This window comes from Taudactylus pleione, unplaced genomic scaffold (genome assembly GCF_031769625.1).
Source record: "Taudactylus pleione unplaced genomic scaffold, aTauple2 ptg000100l, whole genome shotgun sequence".
Lineage (NCBI taxonomy): Eukaryota > Metazoa > Chordata > Amphibia > Anura > Myobatrachidae > Taudactylus > Taudactylus pleione.
In genome coordinates this window covers 6035226-6062086 of record NW_028284502.1, presented here as the reverse complement: position 1 = coordinate 6062086, position 26861 = coordinate 6035226, and the positions used below count along the sequence as shown (strand labels likewise).

The window sequence follows — 26861 nt, the reverse complement described above, 5'->3', positions numbered from 1 at the left end:
AGTAAGCCTGGGTGAAAGCTACTACAGTTGTCACGTCTCATATTGTAACGAATCAACAACAAACTACATACTTAGTAGGTGAAAATGAATCAAACAAAGGCACTGCTGAGATTTGAACTCAGGATCTCCTGTTTACTAGACAGGCGCTTAAACCAACTAAGCCACAGCACCACATGGAAAGAAGCTTTTTTACATGCTAATTTATGGAAATATCTGATGTTTATCTTAGCAACATTTTAATGCTAAAATATAGATTATATTCAAGAAAGGAAATATTGCATTATTTTGTGTTTGTCAGATGTAGACTTTATCTAGAAACATAGAACATTGTCCACCAAGTAAGCCAGAAAGAAGACTGCTAAAGTTTTCACATCTCATATTGTCATGAATCAACAACAAACTACATAATAAGGTGATGAAAATTAACTAAACAAAAGTCACTGCCAAGATTCGATTGCAGGATCTCCTGTTTACTAGACAGGCGTGTTAACCAGCTAAGCCACAGCACCACCTGCTCCAAAGTGTCATATAATGAAAAATTATATATCTCATGTATGTTTTATGCTAACATTTTTTGAGATCCTTAAAAAGGCCGATGCTTAATCGATTCTTTAAAAGGTAAAAATAAAGAAAAAAAATACAGTATATGTTTTCTTCTCTACATTTATTTAAAAATTATAGGACTGTTTTTCTTAAAATGGTTTGGCAAAGTCACTCTCTTATATTAATTTTTTGTAGCAGTTATTATAGCATTCTCTTTAAAAACATCCTACAATGGATTAATGTTTGCTTTTTTATGATACAGAAACAGAAAAAATAAACTTGTAATTCAAATGAAGATCTCTATCTTCTAAATATAGATCTAATGTTAGCTTTTTTTCTTGAAGCTTGTTCAAGAGACTTGAAGCTTTTTTTTCTGGAAATACTTTCCTAACAGAATTTTGCAAATGTTATGAAACTAAATATTGATTCATTTTTAAATAATTCTCCTAGCCTCTAGGACTAAAATGACTCTTTCCCAAATGATCTTGGTAAACATACTTTGCTTTAGTTATTTTCACACTTCCTATGGACTTCTCCTTTGACTAAACTCCATTATTATTCTGGAGGTTGTTTAAACAGAATGCAAAGTATTTTCTAGAAAACCCTCATGTCTAACAGCATACATTTAATTCAACTATATGGCTTATATCAAAACAGGAACATGTTTTGTTGTCTTCTAATATGGACTGCATCTAGAAATGAACTGTATTGCTGACCAAGTGAACTGGGGTGAAAGTTGCTCAAGGAATCATGTCTTATTTCTTGAGCATCAACAAAACACTACATGCTAAGATATGACAAGCAAATAAAAGGTACTGCTGAGATTTGAACTCAGGATCTCCTGTTTACGAGACAGGCACTTTAACCAACTAAGCCGCAGCACCATATAGAAGCCCCTGTTTAATATTAAAAAAAATATATGTAAAGTATAATTTTTGGTAATAATATTTGAAATGCTTTTTGAGACATGTATTTTATCAAAGTTTAAAACAGTTGGCAATTTTGAATGAATAAGTGAATAAATAAATATGTTTTTATTCTCTTCTTTCTTTTGTGAAATACAGGCCCTTATTTCTTACAATGTATTGCCATGTGAATTTCTAGTATTCTATTTTGTAGCAGTTATTATGGATTTCTCTTTAAAGGAATCCTACATGAGAATTAGTGCCAGTATTTTCTGATGCTCACATAGTAAAAACATGAAGTAAAATTAAAAAGTATCTTAAAAAGATAGAACAATTTTTAGCATTTTATCTTTAAGCTTTTTCAAGAAAAGCAAAGCAGTTTTGGAAACACTTTGTTAACACAATTTTGGATGTTATGGAACTAAATATTGTTTAATTTTCAATTGTTCTCCCAGCTGTTATGATAAAAATTACTCTCTCTCTATTTATCTTAGAAAATGTACTTGTAACTGACATTTTATAAAATTCCCTGCATGATTCTCCTTTGACTGCACATGATATTAATCATGGAGCTTGCTCAAGCATAATAAATGCTATTTTCTGGAAATTTCTGATGTTTGCCTTAGCATCAGTTTATTTTTTTAAAAAAATAGCTTATACTCAAGAATGGGAATATAGCATTATTTTGTGTTTTTCTGATATGGACTTTTTCTAGAAATGTAGTACATTGTTCATCAAGTAAGCCTGGGTGAAAGCTACTACAGTTGTCACGTCTCATATTGTAACGAATCAACAACAAACTACATACTTAGTAGATGAAAATGAATCAAACAAAGGCACTACTGAGATTTGAACTCAGGATCTCCTGTTTACTAGACAGGCGCTTTAACCAACTAAGCCACAGCACCACATGGAAAGAAGCTTTTTTACATGCTATTTTATGGAAATATCTGATGTTTATCTTAGCAACATTTTAATGCTAAAATATAGATTATATTCAAGAAAGGAAATATTGCATTATTTTGTGTTTGTCAGATGTAGACTTTATCTAGAAACATAGAACATTGTCCACCAAGTAAGCCAGAAAGAAGACTGCTAAAGTTTTCACATCTCATATTGTCATGAATCAACAACAAACTACATAATAAGGTGATGAAAATTAACTAAACAAAAGTCACTGCCAAGATTCGATTGCAGGATCTCCTGTTTACTAGACAGGCGTGTTAACCAGCTAAGCCACAGCACCACCTGCTCCAAAACTGCAAAGTGTCATATAATGAAAAATTATATATCTCATGTATGTTTTATGGTAACATTTTTTGAGATCCTTAAAAAGGCCGATGCTTAATCGATTCTTTAAAAGGTAAAAATAAAGAAAAAAAATACAGTATATGTTTTCTTCTCTACATTTATTTAAAAATTATAGGACTGTTTTTCTTAAAATGGTTTGGCAAAGTCACTCTCTTATATTAATTTTTTGTAGCAGTTATTATAGCATTCTCTTTAAAAACATCCTACAATGGATTAATGTTTGCTTTTTTATGATACAGAAACAGAAAAAATAAACTTGTAATTCAAATGAAGATCTCTATCTTCTAAATATAGATCTAATGTTAGCTTTTTTTCTTGAAGCTTGTTCAAGAGACTTGAAGCTTTTTTTTCTGGAAATACTTTCCTAACAGAATTTTGCAAATGTTATGAAACTAAATATTGATTCATTTTTAAATAATTCTCCTAGCCTCTAGGACTAAAATGACTCTTTCCCAAATGATCTTGGTAAACATACTTTGCTTTAGTTATTTTCACACTTCCTATGGACTTCTCCTTTGACTAAACTCCATTATTATTCTGGAGGTTGTTTAAACAGAATGCAAAGTATTTTCTAGAAAACCCTCATGTCTAACAGCATACATTTAATTCAACTATATGGCTTATATCAAAACAGGAACATGTTTTGTTGTCTTCTAATATGGACTGCATCTAGAAATGAACTGTATTGCTGACCAAGTGAACTGGGGTGAAAGTTGCTCAAGGAATCATGTCTTATTTCTTGAGCATCAACAATACACTACATGCTAAGATATGACAAGCAAATAAAAGGTACTGCTGAGATTTGAACTCAGGATCTCCTGTTTACGAGACAGGCACTTTAACCAACTAAGCCACAGCACCATATAGAAGCCCCTGTTTAATATTAAAAAAAATATATGTAAAGTATAATTTTTGGTAATAATATTTGAAATGCTTTTTGAGACATGTATTTTATCAAAGTTTAAAACAGTTGGCAATTTTGAATGAATAAGTGAATAAATAAATATGTTTTTATTCTCTTCTTTCTTTTGTGAAATACAGGCCCTTATTTCTTACAATGTATTGCCAAGTGACTTTCTAGTATACTATTTTGTAGCAGTTATTATGGATTTCTCTTTAAAGGAATCCTACATGAGAATTAGTGCCAGTATTTTCTGATGCTCACATAGTAAAAACATGAAGTAAAATTAAAAAGTATCTTAAAAAGATAGAACAATTTTTAGCATTTTATCTTTAAGCTTTTTCAAGAAAAGCAAAGCAGTTTTGGAAACACTTTGTTAACACAATTTTGGATGTTATGGAACTAAATATTGTTTAATTTTCAATTGTTCTCCCAGCTGTTATGATAAAAATTACTCTCTCTCTATTTATCATAGAAAATGTACTTGTAACTGACATTTTATAAAATTCCCTGCATGATTCTCCTTTGACTGCACATGATATTAATCATGGAGCTTGCTCAAGCATAATAAATGCTATTTTCTGGAAATTTCTGATGTTTGCCTTAGCATCAGTTTATTTTAAAAAAAAATAGCTTATACTCAAGAATGGGAATATAGCATTATTTTGTGTTTTTCTGATATGGACTTTTTCTAGAAATGTAGTACATTGTTCATCAAGTAAGCCTGGGAGAAAGCTACTACAGTTGTCACGTCTCATATTGTAACGAATCAACAACAAACTACATACTTAGTAGATGAAAATGAATCAAACAAAGGCACTGCTGAGATTTGAACTCAGGATCTCCTGTTTACTAGACAGGCGCTTTAACCAACTAAGCCACAGCACCACATGGAAATAAGATTTTTTACATGCTATTTTATGGAAATATCTGATGTTTATCTTAGCAACATTTTAATGCTAAAATATAGATTATATTCAAGAAAGGAAATATTGCATTATTTTGTGTTTGTCAGATGTAGACTTTATCTAGAAACATAGAACATTGTCCACCAAGTAAGCCAGAAAGAAGACTGCTAAAGTTTTCACATCTCATATTGTCATGAATCAACAACAAACTACATAATAAGGTGATGAAAATTAACTAAACAAAAGTCACTGCCAAGATTCGATTGCAGGATCTCCTGTTTACTAGACAGGTGTGTTAACCAGCTAAGCCACAGCACCATCTGCTCCAAAGTGTCATATAATGAAAAATTATATATCTCATGTATGTTTTATGGTAACATTTTTTGAGATCCTTAAAAAGGCCGATGCTTAATCGATTCTTTAAAAGGTAAAAATAAAGAAAAAAAATACAGTATATGTTTTCTTCTCTACATTTATTTAAAAATTATAGGACTGTTTTTCTTAAAATAGTTTGGCAAAGTCACTCTCTTATATTAATTTTTTGTAGCAGTTATTATAGCATTCTCTTTAAAAACATCCTACAATGGATTAATGTTTGCTTTTTTATGATACAGAAACAGAAAAAATAAACTTGTAATTCAAATGAAGATCTCTATCTTCTAAATATAGATCTAATGTTAGCTTTTTTTCTTGAAGCTTGTTCAAGAGACTTGAAGCTTTTTTTTCTGGAAAAACTTTCCTAACAGAATTTTGCAAATGTTATGAAACTAAATATTGATTCATTTTTAAATAATTCTCCTAGCCTCTAGGACTAAAATGACTCTTTCCCAAATGATCTTGGTAAACATACTTTGCTTTAGTTATTTTCACACTTCCTATGGACTTCTCCTTTGACTAAACTCCATTATTATTCTGGAGGTTGTTTAAACAGAATGCAAAGTATTTTCTAGAAAACCCTCATGTCTAACAGCATACATTTAATTCAACTATATGGCTTATATCAAAAAAGGAACATGTTTTGTTGTCTTCTAATATGGACTGCATCTAGAAATGAACTGTATTGCTGACCAAGTGAACTGGGGTAAAAGTTGCTCAAGGAATCATGTCTTATTTCTTGAGCATCAACAATACACTACATGCTAAGATATGACAAGCAAATAAAAGGTACTGCTGAGATTTGAACTCAGGATCTCTTGTTTACGAGACAGGCACTTTAACCAACTAAGCCACAGCACCATATAGAAGCCCCTGTTTAATATTAAAAAAAATATATGTAAAGTATAATTTTTGGTAATAATATTTGAAATGCTTTTTGAGACATGTATTTTATCAAAGTTTAAAACAGTTGGCAATTTTGAATGAATAAGTGAATAAATAAATATGTTTTTATTCTCTTCTTTCTTTTGTGAAATACAGGCCCTTATTTCTTACAATGTATTGCCATGTGACTTTCAAGTATTCTATTTTGTAGCAGTTATTATGGATTTCTCTTTAAAGGAATCCTACATGAGAATTAGTGCCAGTATTTTCTGATGCTCACATAGTAAAAACATGAAGTAAAATTAAAAAGTATCTTAAAAAGATAGAACAATTTTTAGCATTTTATCTTTAAGCTTTTTCAAGAAAAGCAAAGCAGTTTTGGAAACACTTTGTTAACACAATTTTGGATGTTATGGAACTAAATATTGTTTAATTTTCAATTGTTCTCCCAGCTGTTATGATAAAAATTACTCTCTCTCTATTTATCTTAGAAAATGTACTTGTAACTGACATTTTATAAAATTCCCTGCATGATTCTCCTTTGACTGCACATGATATTAATCATGGAGCTTGCTCAAGCATAATAAATGCTATTTTCTGGAAATTTCTGATGTTTGCCTTAGCATCAGTTTATTTTTAAAAAAAATAGCTTATACTCAAGAATGGGAATATAGCATTATATTGGGTGTTTTTCTAATATGGACTTTTTCTAGAAATGTAGTACATTGTTCATCAAGTAAGCCTGGGTGAAAGCTACTACAGTTGTCACGTCTCATATTGTAACGAATCAACAACAAACTACATACTTAGTAGGTGAAAATGAATCAAACAAAGGCACTGCTGAGATTTGAACTCAGGATCTCCTGTTTACTAGACAGGCGCTTAAACCAACTAAGCCACAGCACCACATGGAAAGAAGCTTTTTTACATGCTAATTTATGGAAATATCTGATGTTTATCTTAGCAACATTTTAATGCTAAAATATAGATTATATTCAAGAAAGGAAATATTGCATTATTTTGTGTTTGTCAGATGTAGACTTTATCTAGAAACATAGAACATTGTCCACCAAGTAAGCCAGAAAGAAGACTGCTAAAGTTTTCACATCTCATATTGTCATGAATCAACAACAAACTACATAATAAGGTGATGAAAATTAACTAAACAAAAGTCACTGCCAAGATTCGATTGCAGGATCTCCTGTTTACTAGACAGGCGTGTTAACCAGCTAAGCCACAGCACCACCTGCTCCAAAGTGTCATATAATGAAAAATTATATATCTCATGTATGTTTTATGGTAACATTTTTTGAGATCCTTAAAAAGGCCGATGCTTAATCGATTCTTTAAAAGGTAAAAATAAAGAAAAAAAATACAGTATATGTTTTCTTCTCTACATTTATTTAAAAATTATAGGACTGTTTTTCTTAAAATGGTTTGGCAAAGTCACTCTCTTATATTAATTTTTTGTAGCAGTTATTATAGCATTCTCTTTAAAAACATCCTACAATGGATTAATGTTTGCTTTTTTATGATACAGAAACAGAAAAAATAAACTTGTAATTCAAATGAAGATCTCTATCTTCTAAATATAGATCTAATGTTAGCTTTTTTTCTTGAAGCTTGTTCAAGAGACTTGAAGCTTTTTTTTCTGGAAATACTTTCCTAACAGAATTTTGCAAATGTTATGAAACTAAATATTGATTCATTTTTAAATAATTCTCCTAGCCTCTAGGACTAAAATGACTCTTTCCCAAATGATCTTGGTAAACATACTTTGCTTTAGTTATTTTCACACTTCCTATGGACTTCTCCTTTGACTAAACTCCATTATTATTCTGGAGGTTGTTTAAACAGAATGCAAAGTATTTTCTAGAAAACCCTCATGTCTAACAGCATACATTTAATTCAACTATATGGCTTATATCAAAACAGGAACATGTTTTGTTGTCTTCTAATATGGACTGCATCTAGAAATGAACTGTATTGCTGACCAAGTGAACTGGGGTGAAAGTTGCTCAAGGAATCATGTCTTATTTCTTGAGCATCAACAAAACACTACATGCTAAGATATGACAAGCAAATAAAAGGTACTGCTGAGATTTGAACTCAGGATCTCCTGTTTACGAGACAGGCACTTTAACCAACTAAGCCGCAGCACCATATAGAAGCCCCTGTTTAATATTAAAAAAAATATATGTAAAGTATAATTTTTGGTAATAATATTTGAAATGCTTTTTGAGACATGTATTTTATCAAAGTTTAAAACAGTTGGCAATTTTGAATGAATAAGTGAATAAATAAATATGTTTTTATTCTCTTCTTTCTTTTGTGAAATACAGGCCCTTATTTCTTACAATGTATTGCCATGTGAATTTCTAGTATTCTATTTTGTAGCAGTTATTATGGATTTCTCTTTAAAGGAATCCTACATGAGAATTAGTGCCAGTATTTTCTGATGCTCACATAGTAAAAACATGAAGTAAAATTAAAAAGTATCTTAAAAAGATAGAACAATTTTTAGCATTTTATCTTTAAGCTTTTTCAAGAAAAGCAAAGCAGTTTTGGAAACACTTTGTTAACACAATTTTGGATGTTATGGAACTAAATATTGTTTAATTTTCAATTGTTCTCCCAGCTGTTATGATAAAAATTACTCTCTCTCTATTTATCTTAGAAAATGTACTTGTAACTGACATTTTATAAAATTCCCTGCATGATTCTCCTTTGACTGCACATGATATTAATCATGGAGCTTGCTCAAGCATAATAAATGCTATTTTCTGGAAATTTCTGATGTTTGCCTTAGCATCAGTTTATTTTTTTTAAAAAATAGCTTATACTCAAGAATGGGAATATAGCATTATTTTGTGTTTTTCTGATATGGACTTTTTCTAGAAATGTAGTACATTGTTCATCAAGTAAGCCTGGGTGAAAGCTACTACAGTTGTCACGTCTCATATTGTAACGAATCAACAACAAACTACATACTTAGTAGATGAAAATGAATCAAACAAAGGCACTACTGAGATTTGAACTCAGGATCTCCTGTTTACTAGACAGGCGCTTTAACCAACTAAGCCACAGCACCACATGGAAAGAAGATTTTTTACATGCTATTTTATGGAAATATCTGATGTTTATCTTAGCAACATTTTAATGCTAAAATATAGATTATATTCAAGAAAGGAAATATTGCATTATTTTGTGTTTGTCAGATGTAGACTTTATCTAGAAACATAGAACATTGTCCACCAAGTAAGCCAGAAAGAAGACTGCTAAAGTTTTCACATCTCATATTGTCATGAATCAACAACAAACTACATAATAAGGTGATGAAAATTAACTAAACAAAAGTCACTGCCAAGATTCGATTGCAGGATCTCCTGTTTACTAGACAGGCGTGTTAACCAGCTAAGCCACAGCACCACCTGCTCCAAAGTGTCATATAATGAAAAATTATATATCTCATGTATGTTTTATGGTAACATTTTTTGAGATCCTTAAAAAGGCCGATGCTTAATCGATTCTTTAAAAGGTAAAAATAAAGAAAAAAAATACAGTATATGTTTTCTTCTCTACATTTATTTAAAAATTATAGGACTGTTTTTCTTAAAATGGTTTGGCAAAGTCACTCTCTTATATTAATTTTTTGTAGCAGTTATTATAGCATTCTCTTTAAAAACATCCTACAATGGATTAATGTTTGCTTTTTTATGATACAGAAACAGAAAAAATAAACTTGTAATTCAAATGAAGATCTCTATCTTCTAAATATAGATCTAATGTTAGCTTTTTTTCTTGAAGCTTGTTCAAGAGACTTGAAGCTTTTTTTTCTGGAAATACTTTCCTAACAGAATTTTGCAAATGTTATGAAACTAAATATTGATTCATTTTTAAATAATTCTCCTAGCCTCTAGGACTAAAATGACTCTTTCCCAAATGATCTTGGTAAACATACTTTGCTTTAGTTATTTTCACACTTCCTATGGACTTCTCCTTTGACTAAACTCCATTATTATTCTGGAGGTTGTTTAAACAGAATGCAAAGTATTTTCTAGAAAACCCTCATGTCTAACAGCATACATTTAATTCAACTATATGGCTTATATTAAAACAGGAACATGTTAAGTTGTCTTCTAATATGGACTGCATCTAGAAATGAACTGTATTGCTGACCAAGTGAACTGGGGTGAAAGTTGCTCAAGGAATCATGTCTTATTTCTTGAGCATCAACAAAACACTACATGCTAAGATATGACAAGCAAATAAAAGGTACTGCTGAGATTTGAACTCAGGATCTCCTGTTTACGAGACAGGCACTTTAACCAACTAAGCCGCAGCACCATATAGAAGCCCCTGTTTAATATTAAAAAAAATATATGTAAAGTATAATTTTTGGTAATAATATTTGAAATGCTTTTTGAGACATGTATTTTATCAAAGTTTAAAACAGTTGGCAATTTTGAATGAATAAGTGAATAAATAAATATGTTTTTATTCTCTTCTTTCTTTTGTGAAATACAGGCCCTTATTTCTTACAATGTATTGCCATGTGAATTTCTAGTATTCTATTTTGTAGCAGTTATTATGGATTTCTCTTTAAAGGAATCCTACATGAGAATTAGTGCCAGTATTTTCTGATGCTCACATAGTAAAAACATGAAGTAAAATTAAAAAGTATCTTAAAAAGATAGAACAATTTTTAGCATTTTATCTTTAAGCTTTTTCAAGAAAAGCAAAGCAGTTTTGGAAACACTTTGTTAACACAATTTTGGATGTTATGGAACTAAATATTGTTTAATTTTCAATTGTTCTCCCAGCTGTTATGATAAAAATTACTCTCTCTCTATTTATCTTAGAAAATGTACTTGTAACTGACATTTTATAAAATTCCCTGCATGATTCTCCTTTGACTGCACATGATATTAATCATGGAGCTTGCTCAAGCATAATAAATGCTATTTTCTGGAAATTTCTGATGTTTGCCTTAGCATCAGTTTATTTTTTTAAAAAAATAGCTTATACTCAAGAATGGGAATATAGCATTATTTTGTGTTTTTCTGATATGGACTTTTTCTAGAAATGTAGTACATTGTTCATCAAGTAAGCCTGGGTGAAAGCTACTACAGTTGTCACGTCTCATATTGTAACGAATCAACAACAAACTACATACTTAGTAGATGAAAATGAATCAAACAAAGGCACTACTGAGATTTGAACTCAGGATCTCCTGTTTACTAGACAGGCGCTTTAACCAACTAAGCCACAGCACCACATGGAAAGAAGCTTTTTTACATGCTATTTTATGGAAATATCTGATGTTTATCTTAGCAACATTTTAATGCTAAAATATAGATTATATTCAAGAAAGGAAATATTGCATTATTTTGTGTTTGTCAGATGTAGACTTTATCTAGAAACATAGAACATTGTCCACCAAGTAAGCCAGAAAGAAGACTGCTAAAGTTTTCACATCTCATATTGTCATGAATCAACAACAAACTACATAATAAGGTGATGAAAATTAACTAAACAAAAGTCACTGCCAAGATTCGATTGCAGGATCTCCTGTTTACTAGACAGGCGTGTTAACCAGCTAAGCCACAGCACCACCTGCTCCAAAACTGCAAAGTGTCATATAATGAAAAATTATATATCTCATGTATGTTTTATGGTAACATTTTTTGAGATCCTTAAAAAGGCCGATGCTTAATCGATTCTTTAAAAGGTAAAAATAAAGAAAAAAAATACAGTATATGTTTTCTTCTCTACATTTATTTAAAAATTATAGGACTGTTTTTCTTAAAATGGTTTGGCAAAGTCACTCTCTTATATTAATTTTTTGTAGCAGTTATTATAGCATTCTCTTTAAAAACATCCTACAATGGATTAATGTTTGCTTTTTTATGATACAGAAACAGAAAAAATAAACTTGTAATTCAAATGAAGATCTCTATCTTCTAAATATAGATCTAATGTTAGCTTTTTTTCTTGAAGCTTGTTCAAGAGACTTGAAGCTTTTTTTTCTGGAAATACTTTCCTAACAGAATTTTGCAAATGTTATGAAACTAAATATTGATTCATTTTTAAATAATTCTCCTAGCCTCTAGGACTAAAATGACTCTTTCCCAAATGATCTTGGTAAACATACTTTGCTTTAGTTATTTTCACACTTCCTATGGACTTCTCCTTTGACTAAACTCCATTATTATTCTGGAGGTTGTTTAAACAGAATGCAAAGTATTTTCTAGAAAACCCTCATGTCTAACAGCATACATTTAATTCAACTATATGGCTTATATCAAAACAGGAACATGTTTTGTTGTCTTCTAATATGGACTGCATCTAGAAATGAACTGTATTGCTGACCAAGTGAACTGGGGTGAAAGTTGCTCAAGGAATCATGTCTTATTTCTTGAGCATCAACAATACACTACATGCTAAGATATGACAAGCAAATAAAAGGTACTGCTGAGATTTGAACTCAGGATCTCCTGTTTACGAGACAGGCACTTTAACCAACTAAGCCACAGCACCATATAGAAGCCCCTGTTTAATATTAAAAAAAATATATGTAAAGTATAATTTTTGGTAATAATATTTGAAATGCTTTTTGAGACATGTATTTTATCAAAGTTTAAAACAGTTGGCAATTTTGAATGAATAAGTGAATAAATAAATATGTTTTTATTCTCTTCTTTCTTTTGTGAAATACAGGCCCTTATTTCTTACAATGTATTGCCAAGTGACTTTCTAGTATACTATTTTGTAGCAGTTATTATGGATTTCTCTTTAAAGGAATCCTACATGAGAATTAGTGCCAGTATTTTCTGATGCTCACATAGTAAAAACATGAAGTAAAATTAAAAAGTATCTTAAAAAGATAGAACAATTTTTAGCATTTTATCTTTAAGCTTTTTCAAGAAAAGCAAAGCAGTTTTGGAAACACTTTGTTAACACAATTTTGGATGTTATGGAACTAAATATTGTTTAATTTTCAATTGTTCTCCCAGCTGTTATGATAAAAATTACTCTCTCTCTATTTATCTTAGAAAATGTACTTGTAACTGACATTTTATAAAATTCCCTGCATGATTCTCCTTTGACTGCACATGATATTAATCATGGAGCTTGCTCAAGCATAATAAATGCTATTTTCTGGAAATTTCTGATGTTTGCCTTAGCATCAGTTTATTTTAAAAAAAAATAGCTTATACTCAAGAATGGGAATATAGCATTATTTTGTGTTTTTCTGATATGGACTTTTTCTAGAAATGTAGTACATTGTTCATCAAGTAAGCCTGGGAGAAAGCTACTACAGTTGTCACGTCTCATATTGTAACGAATCAACAACAAACTACATACTTAGTAGATGAAAATGAATCAAACAAAGGCACTGCTGAGATTTGAACTCAGGATCTCCTGTTTACTAGACAGGCGCTTTAACCAACTAAGCCACAGCACCACATGGAAATAAGATTTTTTACATGCTATTTTATGGAAATATCTGATGTTTATCTTAGCAACATTTTAATGCTAAAATATAGATTATATTCAAGAAAGGAAATATTGCATTATTTTGTGTTTGTCAGATGTAGACTTTATCTAGAAACATAGAACATTGTCCACCAAGTAAGCCAGAAAGAAGACTGCTAAAGTTTTCACATCTCATATTGTCATGAATCAACAACAAACTACATAATAAGGTGATGAAAATTAACTAAACAAAAGTCACTGCCAAGATTCGATTGCAGGATCTCCTGTTTACTAGACAGGTGTGTTAACCAGCTAAGCCACAGCACCATCTGCTCCAAAGTGTCATATAATGAAAAATTATATATCTCATGTATGTTTTATGGTAACATTTTTTGAGATCCTTAAAAAGGCCGATGCTTAATCGATTCTTTAAAAGGTAAAAATAAAGAAAAAAAATACAGTATATGTTTTCTTCTCTACATTTATTTAAAAATTATAGGACTGTTTTTCTTAAAATGGTTTGGCAAAGTCACTCTCTTATATTAATTTTTTGTAGCAGTTATTATAGCATTCTCTTTAAAAACATCCTACAATGGATTAATGTTTGCTTTTTTATGATACAGAAACAGAAAAAATAAACTTGTAATTCAAATGAAGATCTCTATCTTCTAAATATAGATCTAATGTTAGCTTTTTTTCTTGAAGCTTGTTCAAGAGACTTGAAGCTTTTTTTTCTGGAAATACTTTCCTAACAGAATTTTGCAAATGTTATGAAACTAAATATTGATTCATTTTTAAATAATTCTCCTAGCCTCTAGGACTAAAATGACTCTTTCCCAAATGATCTTGGTAAACATACTTTGCTTTAGTTATTTTCACACTTCCTATGGACTTCTCCTTTGACTAAACTCCATTATTATTCTGGAGGTTGTTTAAACAGAATGCAAAGTATTTTCTAGAAAACCCTCATGTCTAACAGCATACATTTAATTCAACTATATGGCTTATATTAAAACAGGAACATGTTAAGTTGTCTTCTAATATGGACTGCATCTAGAAATGAACTGTATTGCTGACCAAGTGAACTGGGGTGAAAGTTGCTCAAGGAATCATGTCTTATTTCTTGAGCATCAACAAAACACTACATGCTAAGATATGACAAGCAAAAAAAAGGTACTGCTGAGATTTGAACTCAGGATCTCCTGTTTACGAGACAGGCACTTTAACCAACTAAGCCGCAGCACCATATAGAAGCCCCTGTTTAATATTAAAAAAAATATATGTAAAGTATAATTTTTGGTAATAATATTTGAAATGCTTTTTGAGACATGTATTTTATCAAAGTTTAAAACAGTTGGCAATTTTGAATGAATAAGTGAATAAATAAATATGTTTTTATTCTCTTCTTTCTTTTGTGAAATACAGGCCCTTATTTCTTACAATGTATTGCCATGTGAATTTCTAGTATTCTATTTTGTAGCAGTTATTATGGATTTCTCTTTAAAGGAATCCTACATGAGAATTAGTGCCAGTATTTTCTGATGCTCACATAGTAAAAACATGAAGTAAAATTAAAAAGTATCTTAAAAAGATAGAACAATTTTTAGCATTTTATCTTTAAGCTTTTTCAAGAAAAGCAAAGCAGTTTTGGAAACACTTTGTTAACACAATTTTGGATGTTATGGAACTAAATATTGTTTAATTTTCAATTGTTCTCCCAGCTGTTATGATAAAAATTACTCTCTCTCTATTTATCTTAGAAAATGTACTTGTAACTGACATTTTATAAAATTCCCTGCATGATTCTCCTTTGACTGCACATGATATTAATCATGGAGCTTGCTCAAGCATAATAAATGCTATTTTCTGGAAATTTCTGATGTTTGCCTTAGCATCAGTTTATTTTTTAAAAAAAATAGCTTATACTCAAGAATGGGAATATAGCATTATTTTGTGTTTTTCTGATATGGACTTTTTCTAGAAATGTAGTACATTGTTCATCAAGTAAGCCTGGGTGAAAGCTACTACAGTTGTCACGTCTCATATTGTAACGAATCAACAACAAACTACATACTTAGTAGATGAAAATGAATCAAACAAAGGCACTACTGAGATTTGAACTCAGGATCTCCTGTTTACTAGACAGGCGCTTTAACCAACTAAGCCACAGCACCACATGGAAAGAAGCTTTTTTACATGCTATTTTATGGAAATATCTGATGTTTATCTTAGCAACATTTTAATGCTAAAATATAGATTATATTCAAGAAAGGAAATATTGCATTATTTTGTGTTTGTCAGATGTAGACTTTATCTAGAAACATAGAACATTGTCCACCAAGTAAGCCAGAAAGAAGACTGCTAAAGTTTTCACATCTCATATTGTCATGAATCAACAACAAACTACATAATAAGGTGATGAAAATTAACTAAACAAAAGTCACTGCCAAGATTCGATTGCAGGATCTCCTGTTTACTAGACAGGCGTGTTAACCAGCTAAGCCACAGCACCACCTGCTCCAAAACTGCAAAGTGTCATATAATGAAAAATTATATATCTCATGTATGTTTTATGGTAACATTTTTTGAGATCCTTAAAAAGGCCGATGCTTAATCGATTCTTTAAAAGGTAAAAATAAAGAAAAAAAATACAGTATATGTTTTCTTCTCTACATTTATTTAAAAATTATAGGACTGTTTTTCTTAAAATGGTTTGGCAAAGTCACTCTCTTATATTAATTTTTTGTAGCAGTTATTATAGCATTCTCTTTAAAAACATCCTACAATGGATTAATGTTTGCTTTTTTATGATACAGAAACAGAAAAAATAAACTTGTAATTCAAATGAAGATCTCTATCTTCTAAATATAGATCTAATGTTAGCTTTTTTTCTTGAAGCTTGTTCAAGAGACTTGAAGCTTTTTTTTCTGGAAATACTTTCCTAACAGAATTTTGCAAATGTTATGAAACTAAATATTGATTCATTTTTAAATAATTCTCCTAGCCTCTAGGACTAAAATGACTCTTTCCCAAATGATCTTGGTAAACATACTTTGCTTTAGTTATTTTCACACTTCCTATGGACTTCTCCTTTGACTAAACTCCATTATTATTCTGGAGGTTGTTTAAACAGAATGCAAAGTATTTTCTAGAAAACCCTCATGTCTAACAGCATACATTTAATTCAACTATATGGCTTATATCAAAACAGGAACATGTTTTGTTGTCTTCTAATATGGACTGCATCTAGAAATGAACTGTATTGCTGACCAAGTGAACTGGGGTGAAAGTTGCTCAAGGAATCATGTCTTATTTCTTGAGCATCAACAATACACTACATGCTAAGATATGACAAGCAAATAAAAGGTACTGCTGAGATTTGAACTCAGGATCTCCTGTTTACGAGACAGGCACTTTAACCAACTAAGCCACAGCACCATATAGAAGCCCCTGTTTAATATTAAAAAAAATATATGTAAAGTATAATTTTTGGTAATAATATTTGAAATGCTTTTTGAGACATGTATTTTATCAAAGTTTAAAACAGTTGGCAATTTTGAATGAATAAGTGAATAAATAAATATGTTTTTATTCTCTTCTTTCTTTTGTGAAATACAGGCCCTTATTTCTTACAATGTATTGCCAAGTGACTTTCTAGTATACTATTTTGTAGCAGTTATTATGGATTTCTCTTTAAAGGAATCCTACATGAGAATTAGTGCCAGTATTTTCTGATGCTCACATAGTAAAAACATGAAGTAAAATTAAAAAGTATCTTAAAAAGATAGAACAATTTTTAGCATTTTATCTTTAAGCTTTTTCAAGAAAAGCAAAGCAGTTTTGGAAACACTTTGTTAACACAATTTTGGATGTTATGGAACTAAATATTGTTTAATTTTCAATTGTTCTCCCAGCTGTTATGATAAAAATTACTCTCTCTCTATTTATCTTAGAAAATGTACTTGTAACTGACATTTTATAAAATTCCCTGCATGATTCTCCTTTGACTGCACATGATATTAATCATGGAGCTTGCTCAAGCATAATAAATGCTATTTTCTGGAAATTTCTGATGTTTGCCTTAGCATCAGTTTATTTTAAAAAAAAATAGCTTATACTCAAGAATGGGAATATAGCATTATTTTGTGTTTTTCTGATATGGACTTTTTCTAGAAATGTAGTACATTGTTCATCAAGTAAGCCTGGGAGAAAGCTACTACAGTTGTCACGTCTCATATTGTAACGAATCAACAACAAACTACATACTTAGTAGATGAAAATGAATCAAACAAAGGCACTGCTGAGATTTGAACTCAGGATCTCCTGTTTACTAGACAGGCGCTTTAACCAACTAAGCCACAGCACCACATGGAAATAAGATTTTTTACATGCTATTTTATGGAAATATCTGATGTTTATCTTAGCAACATTTTAATGCTAAAATATAGATTATATTCAAGAAAGGAAATATTGCATTATTTTGTGTTTGTCAGATGTAGACTTTATCTAGAAACATAGAACATTGTCCACCAAGTAAGCCAGAAAGAAGACTGCTAAAGTTTTCACATCTCATATTGTCATGAATCAACAACAAACTACATAATAAGGTGATGAAAATTAACTAAACAAAAGTCACTGCCAAGATTCGATTGCAGGATCTCCTGTTTACTAGACAGGTGTGTTAACCAGCTAAGCCACAGCACCATCTGCTCCAAAGTGTCATATAATGAAAAATTATATATCTCATGTATGTTTTATGGTAACATTTTTTGAGATCCTTAAAAAGGCCGATGCTTAATCGATTCTTTAAAAGGTAAAAATAAAGAAAAAAAATACAGTATATGTTTTCTTCTCTACATTTATTTAAAAATTATAGGACTGTTTTTCTTAAAATGGTTTGGCAAAGTCACTCTCTTATATTAATTTTTTGTAGCAGTTATTATAGCATTCTCTTTAAAAACATCCTACAATGGATTAATGTTTGCTTTTTTATGATACAGAAACAGAAAAAATAAACTTGTAATTCAAATGAAGATCTCTATCTTCTAAATATAGATCTAATGTTAGCTTTTTTTCTTGAAGCTTGTTCAAGAGACTTGAAGCTTTTTTTTCTGGAAATACTTTCCTAACAGAATTTTGCAAATGTTATGAAACTAAATATTGATTCATTTTTAAATAATTCTCCTAGCCTCTAGGACTAAAATGACTCTTTCCCAAATGATCTTGGTAAACATACTTTGCTTTAGTTATTTTCACACTTCCTATGGACTTCTCCTTTGACTAAACTCCATTATTATTCTGGAGGTTGTTTAAACAGAATGCAAAGTATTTTCTAGAAAACTCTCATGTCTAACAGCATACATTTAATTCAACTATATGGCTTATATCAAAACAGGAACATGTTTTGTTGTCTTCTAATATGGACTGCATCTAGAAATGAACTGTATTGCTGACCAAGTGAACTGGGGTGAAAGTTGCTCAAGGAATCATGCCTTATTTCTTGAGCATCAACAATACACTACATGCTAAGATATGACAAGCAAATAAAAGGTACTGCTGAGATTTGAACTCAGGATCTCCTGTTTACGAGACAGGCACTTTAACCAACTAAGCCACAGCACCATATAGAAGCCCCTGTTTAATATTAAAAAAAAATATATGTAAAGTATAATTTTTGTTAAAAATATTTGAAATGCTTTTTGAGACATGTATTTTATCAAAGTTTAAAACAGTTGGCAATTTTGAATGAATAAGTGACTAAATAAATATGTTTTTATTCTCTTCTTTCTTTTGTGAAATACAGGCCCTTATTTCTTACAATATATTGCCAAGTGACATTCTAGTATACTATTTTGTAGCAGTTATTATGGATTTCTCTTTAAAGGAATCCTACATGAGAATTAGTGCCAGTATTTTCTGATGCTCACATAGTAAAAACATGAAGTAAAATTAAAAAGTATCTTAAAAAGATAGAACAATTTTTAGCATTTTATCTTTAAGCTTTTTCAAGAAAAGCAAAGCAGTTTTGGAAACACTTTGTTAACACAATTTTGGATGTTATGGAACTAAATATTGTTTAATTTTCAATTGTTCTCCCAGCTGTTATGATAAAAATTACTCTCTCTCTATTTATCTTAGAAAATGTACTTGTAACTGACATTTTATAAAATTCCCTGCATGATTCTCCTTTGACTGCACATGATATTAATCATGGAGCTTGCTCAAGCATAATAAATGCTATTTTCTGGAAATTTCTGATGTTTGCCTTAGCATCAGTTTATTTTTTAAAAAAAATAGCTTATACTCAAGAATGGGAATATAGCATTATTTTGTGTTTTTCTGATATGGACTTTTTCTAGAAATGTAGTACATTGTTCATCAAGTAAGCCTGGGTGAAAGCTACTACAGTTGTCACGTCTCATATTGTAAAGAATCAACAACAAACTACATACTTAGTAGATGAAAATGAATCAAACAAAGGCACTACTGAGATTTGAACTCAGGATCTCCTGTTTACTAGACAGGCGCTTTAACCAACTAAGCCACAGCACCACATGGAAAGAAGCTTTTTTACATGCTATTTTATGGAAATATCTGATGTTTATCTTAGCAACATTTTAATGCTAAAATATAGATTATATTCAAGAAAGGAAATATTGCATTATTTTGTGTTTGTCAGATGTAGACTTTATCTAGAAACATAGAACATTGTCCACCAAGTAAGCCAGAAAGAAGACTGCTAAAGTTTTCACATCTCATATTGTCATGAATCAACAACAAACTACATAATAAGGTGATGAAAATTAACTAAACAAAAGTCACTGCCAAGATTCGATTGCAGGATCTCCTGTTTACTAGACAGGCGTGTTAACCAGCTAAGCCACAGCACCACCTGCTCCAAAACTGCAAAGTGTCATATAATGAAAAATTATATATCTCATGTATGTTTTATGGTAACATTTTTTGAGATCCTTAAAAAGGCCGATGCTTAATCGATTCTTTAAAAGGTAAAAATAAAGAAAAAAAATACAGTATATGTTTTCTTCTCTACATTTATTTAAAAATTATAGGACTGTTTTTCTTAAAATGGTTTGGCAAAGTCACTCTCTTATATTAATTTTTTGTAGCAGTTATTATAGCATTCTCTTTAAAAACATCCTACAATGGATTAATGTTTGCTTTTTTATGATACAGAAACAGAAAAAATAAACTTGTAATTCAAATGAAGATCTCTATCTTCTAAATATAGATCTAATGTTAGCTTTTTTTCTTGAAGCTTGTTCAAGAGACTTGAAGCTTTTTTTTCTGGAAATACTTTCCTAACAGAATTTTGCAAATGTTATGAAACTAAATATTGATTCATTTTTAAATAATTCTCCTAGCCTCTAGGACTAAAATGACTCTTTCCCAAATGATCTTGGTAAACATACTTTGCTTTAGTTATTTTCACACTTCCTATGGACTTCTCCTTTGACTAAACTCCATTATTATTCTGGAGGTTGTTTAAACAGAATGCAAAGTATTTTCTAGAAAACCCTCATGTCTAACAGCATACATTTAATTCAACTATATGGCTTATATCAAAACAGGAACATGTTTTGTTGTCTTCTAATATGGACTGCATCTAGAAATGAACTGTATTGCTGACCAAGTGAACTGGGGTGAAAGTTGCTCAAGGAATCATGTCTTATTTCTTGAGCATCAACAATACACTACATGCTAAGATATGACAAGCAAATAAAAGGTACTGCTGAGATTTGAACTCAGGATCTCCTGTTTACGAGACAGGCACTTTAACCAACTAAGCCACAGCACCATATAGAAGCCCCTGTTTAATATTAAAAAAAATATATGTAAAGTATAATTTTTGGTAATAATATTTGAAATGCTTTTTGAGACATGTATTTTATCAAAGTTTAAAACAGTTGGCAATTTTGAATGAATAAGTGAATAAATAAATATGTTTTTATTCTCTTCTTTCTTTTGTGAAATACAGGCCCTTATTTCTTACAATGTATTGCCAAGTGACTTTCTAGTATACTATTTTGTAGCAGTTATTATGGATTTCTCTTTAAAGGAATCCTACATGAGAATTAGTGCCAGTATTTTCTGATGCTCACATAGTAAAAACATGAAGTAAAATTAAAAAGTATCTTAAAAAGATAGAACAATTTTTAGCATTTTATCTTTAAGCTTTTTCAAGAAAAGCAAAGCAGTTTTGGAAACACTTTGTTAACACAATTTTGGATGTTATGGAACTAAATATTGTTTAATTTTCAATTGTTCTCCCAGCTGTTATGATAAAAATTACTCTCTCTCTATTTATCTTAGAAAATGTACTTGTAACTGACATTTTATAAAATTCCCTGCATGATTCTCCTTTGACTGCACATGATATTAATCATGGAGCTTGCTCAAGCATAATAAATGCTATTTTCTGGAAATTTCTGATGTTTGCCTTAGCATCAGTTTATTTTAAAAAAAAATAGCTTATACTCAAGAATGGGAATATAGCATTATTTTGTGTTTTTCTGATATGGACTTTTTCTAGAAATGTAGTACATTGTTCATCAAGTAAGCCTGGGAGAAAGCTACTACAGTTGTCACGTCTCATATTGTAACGAATCAACAACAAACTACATACTTAGTAGATGAAAATGAATCAAACAAAGGCACTGCTGAGATTTGAACTCAGGATCTCCTGTTTACTAGACAGGCGCTTTAACCAACTAAGCCACAGCACCACATGGAAATAAGATTTTTTACATGCTATTTTATGGAAATATCTGATGTTTATCTTAGCAACATTTTAATGCTAAAATATAGATTATATTCAAGAAAGGAAATATTGCATTATTTTGTGTTTGTCAGATGTAGACTTTATCTAGAAACATAGAACATTGTCCACCAAGTAAGCCAGAAAGAAGACTGCTAAAGTTTTCACATCTCATATTGTCATGAATCAACAACAAACTACATAATAAGGTGATGAAAATTAACTAAACAAAAGTCACTGCCAAGATTCGATTGCAGGATCTCCTGTTTACTAGACAGGTGTGTTAACCAGCTAAGCCACAGCACCATCTGCTCCAAAGTGTCATATAATGAAAAATTATATATCTCATGTATGTTTTATGGTAACATTTTTTGAGATCCTTAAAAAGGCCGATGCTTAATCGATTCTTTAAAAGGTAAAAATAAAGAAAAAAAATACAGTATATGTTTTCTTCTCTACATTTATTTAAAAATTATAGGACTGTTTTTCTTAAAATGGTTTGGCAAAGTCACTCTCTTATATTAATTTTTTGTAGCAGTTATTATAGCATTCTCTTTAAAAACATCCTACAATGGATTAATGTTTGCTTTTTTATGATACAGAAACAGAAAAAATAAACTTGTAATTCAAATGAAGATCTCTATCTTCTAAATATAGATCTAATGTTAGCTTTTTTTCTTGAAGCTTGTTCAAGAGACTTGAAGCTTTTTTTTCTGGAAATACTTTCCTAACAGAATTTTGCAAATGTTATGAAACTAAATATTGATTCATTTTTAAATAATTCTCCTAGCCTCTAGGACTAAAATGACTCTTTCCCAAATGATCTTGGTAAACATACTTTGCTTTAGTTATTTTCACACTTCCTATGGACTTCTCCTTTGACTAAACTCCATTATTATTCTGGAGGTTGTTTAAACAGAATGCAAAGTATTTTCTAGAAAACTCTCATGTCTAACAGCATACATTTAATTCAACTATATGGCTTATATCAAAACAGGAACATGTTTTGTTGTCTTCTAATATGGACTGCATCTAGAAATGAACTGTATTGCTGACCAAGTGAACTGGGGTGAAAGTTGCTCAAGGAATCATGCCTTATTTCTTGAGCATCAACAATACACTACATGCTAAGATATGACAAGCAAATAAAAGGTACTGCTGAGATTTGAACTCAGGATCTCCTGTTTACGAGACAGGCACTTTAACCAACTAAGCCACAGCACCATATAGAAGCCCCTGTTTAATATTAAAAAAAATATATGTAAAGTATAATTTTTGTTAAAAATATTTGAAATGCTTTTTGAGACATGTATTTTATCAAAGTTTAAAACAGTTGGCAATTTTGAATGAATAAGTGACTAAATAAATATGTTTTTATTCTCTTCTTTCTTTTGTGAAATACAGGCCCTTATTTCTTACAATATATTGCCAAGTGACATTCTAGTATACTATTTTGTAGCAGTTATTATGGATTTCTCTTTAAAGGAATCCTACATGAGAATTAGTGCCAGTATTTTCTGATGCTCACATAGTAAAAACATGAAGTAAAATTAAAAAGTATCTTAAAAAGATAGAACAATTTTTAGCATTTTATCTTTAAGCTTTTTCAAGAAAAGCAAAGCAGTTTTGGAAACACTTTGTTAACACAATTTTGGATGTTATGGAACTAAATATTGTTTAATTTTCAATTGTTCTCCCAGCTGTTATGATAAAAATTACTCTCTCTCTATTTATCTTAGAAAATGTACTTGTAACTGACATTTTATAAAATTCCCTGCATGATTCTCCTTTGACTGCACATGATATTAATCATGGAGCTTGCTCAAGCATAATAAATGCTATTTTCTGGAAATTTCTGATGTTTGCCTTAGCATCAGTTTATTTTTTAAAAAAAATAGCTTATACTCAAGAATGGGAATATAGCATTATTTTGTGTTTTTCTGATATGGACTTTTTCTAGAAATGTAGTACATTGTTCATCAAGTAAGCCTGGGTGAAAGCTACTACAGTTGTCACGTCTCATATTGTAACGAATCAACAACAAACTACATACTTAGTAGATGAAAATGAATCAAACAAAGGCACTACTGAGATTTGAACTCAGGATCTCCTGTTTACTAGACAGGCGCTTTAACCAACTAAGCCACAGCACCACATGGAAAGAAGCTTTTTTACATGCTATTTTATGGAAATATCTGATGTTTATCTTAGCAACATTTTAATGCTAAAATATAGATTATATTCAAGAAAGGAAATATTGCATTATTTTGTGTTTGTCAGATGTAGACTTTATCTAGAAACATAGAACATTGTCCACCAAGTAAGCCAGAAAGAAGACTGCTAAAGTTTTCACATCTCATATTGTCATGAATCAACAACAAACTACATAATAAGGTGATGAAAATTAACTAAACAAAAGTCACTGCCAAGATTCGATTGCAGGATCTCCTGTTTACTAGACAGGCGTGTTAACCAGCTAAGCCACAGCACCACCTGCTCCAAAACTGCAAAGTGTCATATAATGAAAAATTATATATCTCATGTATGTTTTATGGTAACATTTTTTGAGATCCTTAAAAAGGCCGATGCTTAATCGATTCTTTAAAAGGTAAAAATAAAGAAAAAAAATACAGTATATGTTTTCTTCTCTACATTTATTTAAAAATTATAGGACTGTTTTTCTTAAAATGGTTTGGCAAAGTCACTCTCTTATATTAATTTTTTGTAGCAGTTATTATAGCATTCTCTTTAAAAACATCCTACAATGGATTAATGTTTGCTTTTTTATGATACAGAAACAGAAAAAATAAACTTGTAATTCAAATGAAGATCTCTATCTTCTAAATATAGATCTAATGTTAGCTTTTTTTCTTGAAGCTTGTTCAAGAGACTTGAAGCTTTTTTTTCTGGAAATACTTTCCTAACAGAATTTTGCAAATGTTATGAAACTAAATATTGATTCATTTTTAAATAATTCTCCTAGCCTCTAGGACTAAAATGACTCTTTCCCAAATGATCTTGGTAAACATACTTTGCTTTAGTTATTTTCACACTTCCTATGGACTTCTCCTTTGACTAAACTCCATTATTATTCTGGAGGTTGTTTAAACAGAATGCAAAGTATTTTCTAGAAAACCCTCATGTCTAACAGCATACATTTAATTCAACTATATGGCTTATATCAAAACAGGAACATGTTTTGTTGTCTTCTAATATGGACTGCATCTAGAAATAAACTGTATTGCTGACCAAGTGAACTGGGGGTGAAAGTTGCTCAAGGAATCATGTCTTATTTCTTGAGCATCAACAATACACTACATGCTAAGATATGACAAGCAAATAAAAGGTACTGCTGAGATTTGAACTCAGGATCTCCTGTTTACGAGACAGGCACTTTAACCAACTAAGCCACAGCACCATATAGAAGCCCCTGTTTAATATTAAAAAAAATATATGTAAAGTATAATTTTTGGTAATAATATTTGAAATGCTTTTTGAGACATGTATTTTATCAAAGTTTAAAACAGTTGGCAATTTTGAATGAATAAGTGAATAAATAAATATGTTTTTATTCTCTTCTTTCTTTTGTGAAATACAGGCCCTTATTTCTTACAATGTATTGCCAAGTGACTTTCTAGTATACTATTTTGTAGCAGTTATTATGGATTTCTCTTTAAAGGAATCCTACATGAGAATTAGTGCCAGTATTTTCTGATGCTCACATAGTAAAAACATGAAGTAAAATTAAAAAGTATCTTAAAAAGATAGAACAATTTTTAGCATTTTATCTTTAAGCTTTTTCAAGAAAAGCAAAGCAGTTTTGGAAACACTTTGTTAACACAATTTTGGATGTTATGGAACTAAATATTGTTTAATTTTCAATTGTTCTCCCAGCTGTTATGATAAAAATTACTCTCTCTCTATTTATCTTAGAAAATGTACTTGTAACTGACATTTTATAAAATTCCCTGCATGATTCTCCTTTGACTGCACATGATATTAATCATGGAGCTTGCTCAAGCATAATAAATGCTATTTTCTGGAAATTTCTGATGTTTGCCTTAGCATCAGTTTATTTTAAAAAAAAATAGCTTATACTCAAGAATGGGAATATAGCATTATTTTGTGTTTTTCTGATATGGACTTTTTCTAGAAATGTAGTACATTGTTCATCAAGTAAGCCTGGGAGAAAGCTACTACAGTTGTCACGTCTCATATTGTAACGAATCAACAACAAACTACATACTTAGTAGATGAAAATGAATCAAACAAAGGCACTGCTGAGATTTGAACTCAGGATCTCCTGTTTACTAGACAGGCGCTTTAACCAACTAAGCCACAGCACCACATGGAAATAAGATTTTTACATGCTATTTTATGGAAATATCTGATGTTTATCTTAGCAACATTTTAATGCTAAAATATAGATTATATTCAAGAAAGGAAATATTGCATTATTTTGTGTTTGTCAGATGTAGACTTTATCTAGAAACATAGAACATTGTCCACCAAGTAAGCCAGAAAGAAGACTGCTAAAGTTTTCACATCTCATATTGTCATGAATCAACAACAAACTACATAATAAGGTGATGAAAATTAACTAAACAAAAGTCACTGCCAAGATTCGATTGCAGGATCTCCTGTTTACTAGACAGGTGTGTTAACCAGCTAAGCCACAGCACCATCTGCTCCAAAGTGTCATATAATGAAAAATTATATATCTCATGTATGTTTTATGGTAACATTTTTTGAGATCCTTAAAAAGGCCGATGCTTAAT

General features: G+C 30.4%; 25 non-coding genes across 25 annotated transcripts; all 25 read right to left on the bottom strand.

Annotated features, from left to right (window-relative positions):
* Positions 1-97: 97 nt before the first annotated feature.
* On the bottom strand, positions 98-171 carry TRNAT-AGU (transfer RNA threonine (anticodon AGU)). Its single transcript has one exon. It is a non-coding gene; the product is annotated as a tRNA-Thr (tRNA).
* Positions 172-1353: 1182 nt separating this feature from the next.
* On the bottom strand, positions 1354-1427 carry TRNAT-CGU (transfer RNA threonine (anticodon CGU)). Its single transcript has one exon. It is a non-coding gene; the product is annotated as a tRNA-Thr (tRNA).
* An 855-nt stretch (positions 1428-2282) lies between these two features.
* TRNAT-AGU (transfer RNA threonine (anticodon AGU)) lies at positions 2283-2356 on the bottom strand. Its single transcript has one exon. It is a non-coding gene; the product is annotated as a tRNA-Thr (tRNA).
* A 1190-nt stretch (positions 2357-3546) lies between these two features.
* On the bottom strand, positions 3547-3620 carry TRNAT-CGU (transfer RNA threonine (anticodon CGU)). Its single transcript has one exon. It is a non-coding gene; the product is annotated as a tRNA-Thr (tRNA).
* Positions 3621-4474: 854 nt separating this feature from the next.
* TRNAT-AGU (transfer RNA threonine (anticodon AGU)) lies at positions 4475-4548 on the bottom strand. Its single transcript has one exon. It is a non-coding gene; the product is annotated as a tRNA-Thr (tRNA).
* Positions 4549-5730: 1182 nt separating this feature from the next.
* On the bottom strand, positions 5731-5804 carry TRNAT-CGU (transfer RNA threonine (anticodon CGU)). The gene has a single exon. It is a non-coding gene; the product is annotated as a tRNA-Thr (tRNA).
* Positions 5805-6660: 856 nt separating this feature from the next.
* Positions 6661-6734, bottom strand: TRNAT-AGU (transfer RNA threonine (anticodon AGU)). Its single transcript has one exon. It is a non-coding gene; the product is annotated as a tRNA-Thr (tRNA).
* Positions 6735-7916: 1182 nt separating this feature from the next.
* Positions 7917-7990, bottom strand: TRNAT-CGU (transfer RNA threonine (anticodon CGU)). The gene has a single exon. It is a non-coding gene; the product is annotated as a tRNA-Thr (tRNA).
* An 855-nt stretch (positions 7991-8845) lies between these two features.
* Positions 8846-8919, bottom strand: TRNAT-AGU (transfer RNA threonine (anticodon AGU)). The gene has a single exon. It is a non-coding gene; the product is annotated as a tRNA-Thr (tRNA).
* Positions 8920-10101: 1182 nt separating this feature from the next.
* On the bottom strand, positions 10102-10175 carry TRNAT-CGU (transfer RNA threonine (anticodon CGU)). Its single transcript has one exon. It is a non-coding gene; the product is annotated as a tRNA-Thr (tRNA).
* Positions 10176-11030: 855 nt separating this feature from the next.
* TRNAT-AGU (transfer RNA threonine (anticodon AGU)) lies at positions 11031-11104 on the bottom strand. Its single transcript has one exon. It is a non-coding gene; the product is annotated as a tRNA-Thr (tRNA).
* A 1190-nt stretch (positions 11105-12294) lies between these two features.
* On the bottom strand, positions 12295-12368 carry TRNAT-CGU (transfer RNA threonine (anticodon CGU)). The gene has a single exon. It is a non-coding gene; the product is annotated as a tRNA-Thr (tRNA).
* Positions 12369-13222: 854 nt separating this feature from the next.
* Positions 13223-13296, bottom strand: TRNAT-AGU (transfer RNA threonine (anticodon AGU)). Its single transcript has one exon. It is a non-coding gene; the product is annotated as a tRNA-Thr (tRNA).
* A 1182-nt stretch (positions 13297-14478) lies between these two features.
* On the bottom strand, positions 14479-14552 carry TRNAT-CGU (transfer RNA threonine (anticodon CGU)). The gene has a single exon. It is a non-coding gene; the product is annotated as a tRNA-Thr (tRNA).
* An 855-nt stretch (positions 14553-15407) lies between these two features.
* Positions 15408-15481, bottom strand: TRNAT-AGU (transfer RNA threonine (anticodon AGU)). The gene has a single exon. It is a non-coding gene; the product is annotated as a tRNA-Thr (tRNA).
* A 1190-nt stretch (positions 15482-16671) lies between these two features.
* Positions 16672-16745, bottom strand: TRNAT-CGU (transfer RNA threonine (anticodon CGU)). The gene has a single exon. It is a non-coding gene; the product is annotated as a tRNA-Thr (tRNA).
* An 854-nt stretch (positions 16746-17599) lies between these two features.
* Positions 17600-17673, bottom strand: TRNAT-AGU (transfer RNA threonine (anticodon AGU)). Its single transcript has one exon. It is a non-coding gene; the product is annotated as a tRNA-Thr (tRNA).
* A 1182-nt stretch (positions 17674-18855) lies between these two features.
* On the bottom strand, positions 18856-18929 carry TRNAT-CGU (transfer RNA threonine (anticodon CGU)). The gene has a single exon. It is a non-coding gene; the product is annotated as a tRNA-Thr (tRNA).
* An 856-nt stretch (positions 18930-19785) lies between these two features.
* Positions 19786-19859, bottom strand: TRNAT-AGU (transfer RNA threonine (anticodon AGU)). Its single transcript has one exon. It is a non-coding gene; the product is annotated as a tRNA-Thr (tRNA).
* Positions 19860-21049: 1190 nt separating this feature from the next.
* Positions 21050-21123, bottom strand: TRNAT-CGU (transfer RNA threonine (anticodon CGU)). Its single transcript has one exon. It is a non-coding gene; the product is annotated as a tRNA-Thr (tRNA).
* Positions 21124-21977: 854 nt separating this feature from the next.
* TRNAT-AGU (transfer RNA threonine (anticodon AGU)) lies at positions 21978-22051 on the bottom strand. Its single transcript has one exon. It is a non-coding gene; the product is annotated as a tRNA-Thr (tRNA).
* A 1182-nt stretch (positions 22052-23233) lies between these two features.
* Positions 23234-23307, bottom strand: TRNAT-CGU (transfer RNA threonine (anticodon CGU)). Its single transcript has one exon. It is a non-coding gene; the product is annotated as a tRNA-Thr (tRNA).
* An 855-nt stretch (positions 23308-24162) lies between these two features.
* On the bottom strand, positions 24163-24236 carry TRNAT-AGU (transfer RNA threonine (anticodon AGU)). The gene has a single exon. It is a non-coding gene; the product is annotated as a tRNA-Thr (tRNA).
* A 1191-nt stretch (positions 24237-25427) lies between these two features.
* TRNAT-CGU (transfer RNA threonine (anticodon CGU)) lies at positions 25428-25501 on the bottom strand. The gene has a single exon. It is a non-coding gene; the product is annotated as a tRNA-Thr (tRNA).
* An 854-nt stretch (positions 25502-26355) lies between these two features.
* On the bottom strand, positions 26356-26429 carry TRNAT-AGU (transfer RNA threonine (anticodon AGU)). Its single transcript has one exon. It is a non-coding gene; the product is annotated as a tRNA-Thr (tRNA).
* Positions 26430-26861: the final 432 nt, after the last annotated feature.